We start from the raw sequence: 7,849 nt of genomic DNA on the forward strand, positions 1-7,849 counted from the left end.
AATAATTTAAAATAGATCGAGAGACCACAACATTCAATAGTATCACTCATGAAGTTCACATAAACAAAATGTTATATTATAAATAAATATTAGCATCATAATGAATAAGTCAACATGGAGTTATTGACTTTGTAGCCAATAATATTTAATTGGAGAAGCTAGTACGGAAGCACATGATTTTAAAATGTGCAATTTATTTGATTTTGACTTAGGAGTGGGTCTTATTTACTTCAAAAAAAACTATTGCTATCCACTAGGAACTGTGGTACAGAGTGTGTTAGAGTTAATGTTCCAAGTATTGAATGAATAATTGTTGCACATGTGGCAAACCTTGTTATGTTTTTGCTAATACAAGTTTAGTTTAGGTGCGAGTAAAAGAGTTCTAGTTTGAATCAAGTTCTTATTGTAGATGTGTTTGAGTTAGGTATCCATAAGTTTTAGTTAGTTGTCAAGTTTTTGTGTCTTGTCAATCATGAAGTTGTTTGTTTTCAATCTAATTAGCAATTATTTATGAATGTTGTTGGGTCAACTATTGTATAAATTTGAATCTATTATTCAATAGAATAATAAGCTGAAAATTCTTTCTTCTCTTCTTTTTTAACTGCTTTTCTATTTTTCCAAAAGAGTTCACATCATATACTCTTACAACCTAACAATAAATATTTAGCCTTCTAATTATGTTTGTAAGTTTTTAATATTACAACCGAGGAAAGTAATATGTGAAGGAAATGACAATCTAATTTTTTCTTTGAATAGATGTTGATAGTGATTGATTTCAAAATTTGTGATCATAGTTTAAAGGTATGATTTTGATTCATTTTAGAGGATATTACAATTATCAGATTATTTTCCCAATAATGTTATTTTATGGATAGTTTTGTCATACATTCTAAAAGTCAAAATACTAGAACAATAAATGAACATCATATTAAATATTAGACAAAACAATCTCAATCTCATTCTGTTTTGTCAACATGTAGCTATAATTAGTTATGTAATCAAAGATAATCAAAACTTATATATTAGAGATCATTGTTATGATTCATCTTAACTTATAGTAGTCTTAATTCACATTAGATTGCATTGGATTCCATTGTCACCGCACGATTTCTAACGTGTTTTCTGAGGGCAGTATACTTGAGGACTGCAGCACACCTAAAAGCAAAGTTGAATCCACCACGCCAAAAGTGTAACTTTTGTACCCCGTTAGAGCAAATGAATTAGTCAAATATCAAAGAGAAGAAATGGTCGTCAGCATCCGGAATTAAAGGATTAAACTCTTACTTGACCTAGCCGTGCAAAATATCACTGTCGCTTACAGTCATAGACAGAACAAAAAGTCTGGAAGCATGTGATAAGCAGAAATATCGCGGTGGCCAGAACAGTGAGGAGCTGCCACGAATTAAATATGTACTTGTTTGCACATTTCCTCGCAGCCACGCTCCACCTGTTGTTATAATGCCTGTTGACGTCCGCTATAACTTGGTCCAGATACTTAACTCTAGTCAATTTGACACATCTACCCATTCCGTTCCAGAGGCTTGCTACTTTCCCGTCGTCTGCCAGCTGGTTGCAGATAATCCCTCTTCTCCTCAGCAGCTCAACATCTTCTTCTCTGTCGATGATTCCGTTCATGAAATCGGTGTAGCGACTGAAGGCCAAATCACCAGGCGCTGCCGAAGCTTCGAAGGCCGCCAGATTTCTCAAAACAACTTCTGTGTTGGAATCCAACCTCAATCTGGGAAGATAAAGAGTTGCAGTGCTCGGTTCGAAGCGAACTGTGTAAGGTCTCCCTCGGTTGCAACGAATCTTACTCGCGCCCAGCATAAATCGGACACGGACGGAATTTCCAGCTCGTCGCGTGAAGGAGGCATTTCCGGAGAGGAATATTCTCTCTCAACATTACGCTTAATTGAACCAGTTTCAAACGCAGAAGCGAGATTCCTCGCCAACTGTCTGGCAAACTGGGCAGCCCTTCCTTTAAAGACACGGTCAGAGAAAAGGGAGACAAGTTGAACAAGACTGATTGTTAAGGAGGAGAGAACCCTCCATAAAGCTTTGGCAGCACGCTTTATGTATGCTGAATCAGTCTCCGAGACCTGATTCCCGTCATCATTCTTCTCAGTGAAGGTGTCGTCCAGGACTGCTGAAGGGACAATAGAGTGGTAGAGCACCTCCAATAGGTGACCCTTCGTTTTTATGCACAGCCTCGAACTATCCGGCTTCTTCAACATAAACGGTGCCCATTCTTCACAGGCCAACGTCACCAGATCACTTAGCCTTTCTTCCGCCTTATCTTGACAACCCAGCGGGATTTCCAGCAGCCTCTGCAGAAGGAACAAAGGAATCTGATTCTCAAGCATCATCAGATCTCTCATAATTGCATTGTGGATTGCGCTTCTGCCCAGCCGTTTCATCTGGGATGACAGTTGCGAACAAGAGTGATCCACCCCTTTCGTGTAGAACTGCAAACACTCGAGCACGAACGATGCGTCCAGAGCCATGAGCCATGCAAGTGCTTCTTCCTCTTTGTAGTCGAGACATTTTTGGTAGCACTTCCTGATTTGCCAGTCGTACTTCTTCACCTCTCCCACTACGTATTCGAACTTGCAGTCACCGGTTAGCATGTTCTGAAATCTTCGCGCAGAAGCCACTTTATAACTCTCCATTTCATACAGTTGGGATCTCCAATGGTGATAAGGTCCAATGGAGACGCACTGGGGAACATATGCTTCTGGCTTCATTGTGAAGAGCTCTTTGGGCACACCAAAAATGGATGCCACCATTTCCTTCTCTTCTTCCTGCTCCGAATGCTTTTGGACGCTTTCCTTAATCTGAATAACCCAAAGATTTTGATCAATGCTTACTTTGTCTGGATTCATTACTTCCGTTGTCTTGGTAGGGAGCAGATATGGGATTTATCAAAGCGACTAGCCAGGCAGGGGATGAAAATCAGATAATCCAAAGCTGAAATTTGAGAAGCAACTAGGGAGAGGGTCATATATATATATATATATATATATAACCTCATTCTCGGCTTCAACGCAAGTCCCCAGAAATTTCGAAGGCCTTTTTTTTGCCTCCATGATAAATGGGTTACGAACAGAATTCTATTCAAACTGCTAGGGTACTTTGCCCACAGGCATTCACGTTCAGCACAATTGCCTTATGTTTGACATTTAAAACATTGGGAACATTTCTCAGAGGACCTTTGAAAGGATGGTGTTTACGCGCGTCGGATTAGTTCTTTTGCTTCGTTTTTATCGGATTTTATAGATTTAGTGTAATCCACGATTAATGTTTTAATCTATTTTCTTGAAATATAAAACTTCTTTTATAAACTATATTCTTATATATATATATATATGAAATGTTTAAATTAAAATAAAATATTTGTAGAAAATGATTATTTGTAAAAGGATATTATAAAATCAATGTTACATTTTTAATGTGTTTTTGTTAGTTATTCTATTTAATATTTAAAATAATTATTAAAATTAATATTTTTTTGGGTAAATAAATAAATTATTTGTAATTGTTTTTTAAATGGAAAGCAATAAAAAATGGGAGTTGATCTGAATAACAAAGAGCTGCAAAATAACTAACAATAGGAAAAATCTGGAAATAAGCTTTTCAATTTCAAAAAATCTCCTACTAGAGTGTCGCAACAACAATAAAGTACGACTAGTATACATCATCAAAATACAAACAATATAGTAAATGAGAATCCATAAAAGCACCATTAATAGAACCCTAATGGATCAAGTATTGAAATAGTAAGTATAACAAAAACTAAATCTAAAACTAAAGGGTAAACTAATTCCCCATGTTCTTCTCCCTCCACTCAGGTTTATCTAGAGTAGTTCAAGCCAATCATCTGCTAGGAACATGTACAACGATAATGTAGTGTCCACTCCTACCACATAATTCATGCCATGTTTCTATGTATGCAAAAGGTGAAAGATGGAGACCATTGAATGCATCACCATTAGAGAAAACCTTGTGACCTCATCAAACCTCCATTCCAGGATCTCCTGCATTTCCTCTAGGTTTCTAAGGTTTTCATTAGTGACCCTTGAACCTTAATATTGAGCATTAGTCAAGGACCATGGAGTGTCCCTCTCAAGGCCCTAATCATCTTTTCTGGTAGGAAGCTGGGGGAGTTGAGAGTCTCCCCCTTCTCACTCTTGACATATCATTAGTATTATTCTTATGAGTATCTAAGACATGAGATGGAAGGGGGCTCAATTGACTACTATCCTCACCCTTATCATCGCAAACAATTTCTTCTTCCTCTTCTCTAAAATATTTCCTCCAAGAGCTCTTGTTGATTCTACTTTTTCTACGATGGTTTGTACTTTCTACTAGTTCAGTTGATTCAAAGCTAGGGGGATCTCAAGTTTAGGTTCAATGACAATATTGGCCCTTTTCTCGTTATTTATCAATGATCACCTCCTTCCGTCTTCAATTTCAAAATTTGTATCCACAACTTGGATATCCTTCTCCTCGCTAATTTTCTTCATGAGGGTGGGTTTCAGGGTTTTGGTTTCCATAATGGACACTGCCTTAGTAGAGATTTGTTTGGTAGAAGTAGAAAGAGTCGGATCAGGAAGAACCACTTGAACATGTTTATGGGCTAGATGGGTCAAACGTTCTTATGAAAAGCTTACAATTTATATATAAAGGCCTGGTGGAGGATAGTATTGGGTTTCCCCTTTTCAATCTTCTCCCTAACCCTAAAGATACCATCTTCCATATAATGCAAAATAGAAAATGGGAAGGATACGAGGTCATGATCCTGAAAATGATTTAATATAGGGAAATGGTAATAATAGAAAATATGAAATCTATCCTTACGCATCAAGGATATCACACAATTGTTAACATTACAGTCATGTTTGTCATTAGTCACACATAATTATTTAGATTGCAAGTATCTACCGAGCATATTGTATAGTTAATAGAGTTAACCAAGCATTTCAGTCTCTACCAAGTTCTACAATTGATACCAAATCCAAGTGACAATATTCAGTTTGCATTGAGCAGTTTCTACTAGAATGGAGATTAGCAGTGTAAATTGAGGTTCATAAGGTTTACTAAGTTCCTCAATGCAAATTGAATTGTGTGGTGCTTACCAAGTTCGTAGTTACAATGATGTGAATCCAATGTTGATCAAGCCACTCTAACCAAATGATTCTATTTATACTAAGCTGATACTATTAGCATTTACTAAGCTATGCAGTATGGATCAAGTGATACAATTTTTATATTGAGTTTCACAATATTCACCGAATCACTAGTGCAGATTGAGTTTAGGCTAGTTGGAAAGTGATTAGTATGGACCGAGCTTCTATGTCTACTGAATGCATGATGATTTCAGGCATTGACTATGGATGTCGAGTATTAGAACCTCACCGAGCTAGTATTTAGAACTCAAGTTCCTATAGTTTGGGCCAACTTTGTGTATTTTATAAAAACTTGTAATGTATCCAACTTTTTTGATTTGTAAATTGGATTGGTATAGATGTAATGTATTGTAGCTCATCCAAAATATAGTATGGACGTAATGTAACAAGAAAAGAATAGAAAAAGTGTGAAATACAAAGTCTACATGTAGTATAAGGAGTAACAAAGATTTATCTATCACAACAAGGTGATCAATACACTCAAAACAATCTCATTAAAAAAACCAAGTTCCAGATAAGAGATCAGCCATTATTTCATCCTAATAGGTGGATCAGTTAAATCCTTTCACAAGGTAAACTTAACAATCTTTTGTAAATCTCTTTATTGAGTGCATACTTCATTGTATGTTTGTAAATTATTTTGCAAGGTGAAACTATTTGTCCTTATTGCTCCTAATAGGGTAGACCATCATAAATGATCATTGTAAGCCTTAACTTGCCAAATTTATACTATAGTACTAGGGAGAGGGTTATATATGTAACCCCATTCTTAGCTTCAACACAAGTCCATAAAAATTTCTCTAATTCTTGTGAGAATGGAGAAGGCTTTTTCTTCCTCCCATGATAAATGGGTTACAGAGAGAATTCTATTGAACCTACTAGGGTACTTTGTCCACAGGCTAATCTCCGTCTAAAATGCACATAATTCTATTGGAACACATGCTAATCTCCATCCAAAATGCACAGAATTCTATTCAAACTACTAGAGTACTTTGGAATAGGGTAGTCTCCATCCAAAATTCTTGTTTTTCTCAAATGTTAGATGGTAAATTGGAATGATTGGGAGATCACACATGCAAAATTTTTTAGTCTTCTTCTCTAGCATAAAGGCAAGAGTTTAAAGGGTACAAGTACACATTCACATTGAGCACAACTGTCTTATGTTTGGTATTTCAAACATCAAGAACATTTCTCTAAGGACATTTCATAGGACGGTCTTTACAAGTTTTGGATTTGTTCTTTTGCTTCCTTTTTTATCTAATTTTGTAGATTTAGCGTAATCCAAGCTTAATTTTTTACATTATTCTCTTGAAATATAAAACTTCTTTCTAAAACTATGTTCTTTTTAAAAATTAATAATTTTATATATATCTTTTTTAAAATTTAAAATGAAATGTTCAAATGAAAATAAAATAGTTATAAGAAATTTTCTTTGTAGAAGCATATTATAAAATCAATATTACATTTTTTAATAAGTGTGTTTTATTAGTTACTATATTTCATATTTAGATAATTATTACAATTATTATTTTTTAGCTAAATAAATAAATTATTTCTAATTATTTTTAAAGTAGAAAGAAACTAAAAAGGGGGGCTGATCCAAATAACAAAGAGCTACAAAATAGGTAATAGTCAAGAAAATCCAGGATTAACAAAGCCACTGTTTCAATTTCAAAAAACCCCCCACTAGAGTGCCTAAGTATGACAAAGGAAACTACCACTAGTATACATCATCAAAATACAAACGATATAGTAAATGTGAGTCCACAAAAGCACCATTAAAAGAACCCTCCTGGGTATTGTGTTGAAATAGTAAGTATAACAAAAGGTAAATCTTAAACTAAAGGGGGACTAATTCCCCCTATTCTTCTCTCTCCATTTGGGTTTATCGAGTACTAGTTGGAGCTAATCATCAACCAGTAACCTATACAATGAACTCATAGTGTCCACTCCTAAGCAAGATTCATCTTTGCTTTCTCCATATGCAGAAGGTGAAGAATGGAGGTTGTTGAATGCATCATCCTTATAAAAAACCTTGCGATCTCATCCAACCTGTAGTGCCTGCCACTAGTCTGCATTTCTATTATCATTGCTGAAATCTTTCAGGTCATTTTATGCTTGATGTTTAGTAGCATTACTTTCAGATTATCAAATATTTTTTTACATTCAGTTTATTATATGATGAGATTACTTGGTACTCTATATTTCATGTAGGCATGATGATTATTCAGTGATTTCAATTATTGATGATGATTAGTTAGATGGTTTATTATATGTGTTTTCTTATGGATACTTACCCCATACTACATATGTATGGTGTGTGTGTTTGCTTTCTTTATCTATGGCATTTCAAATCTAGTTAAGGAAGGGAATCGTAGTCACCTACTAGTCGAGATCTACACGATGCACCATTTCCTACCATTGCCTATTTAGCTTAGAATATTGTGTTTGTACAGGCATGGATTTAATGTAGGTTATAGGTACCTAGTATCAACTTCTTTGAATTTCTAGGATGAGCATACCCTATCGCATTATCTCAATGGTAAGAGAGGGGAGATAAATTCTTAAGTCCAAATCCTAAACCCTTAACCCATTTGTCCTAGTTGACAATGTGGACAAGTATCTGAGTTGCGTACCCTTGAAATGTGTTGAATGACATTAAT

At 35.3% G+C, this 7,849-nt stretch overlaps 1 pseudogene; it reads right to left on the bottom strand.

The window, feature by feature from the left end:
- Positions 1-1,134: 1,134 nt before the first annotated feature.
- LOC149547356 (putative UPF0481 protein At3g02645) lies at positions 1,135-3,114 on the bottom strand (annotated as a pseudogene).
- Positions 3,115-7,849: the final 4,735 nt, after the last annotated feature.

Source organism: Cupressus sempervirens, chromosome 7 (assembly GCF_028749045.1).
Source record: "Cupressus sempervirens isolate cs-2001-9-10 chromosome 7, ASM2874904v1, whole genome shotgun sequence".
Lineage (NCBI taxonomy): Eukaryota > Viridiplantae > Streptophyta > Pinopsida > Cupressales > Cupressaceae > Cupressus > Cupressus sempervirens.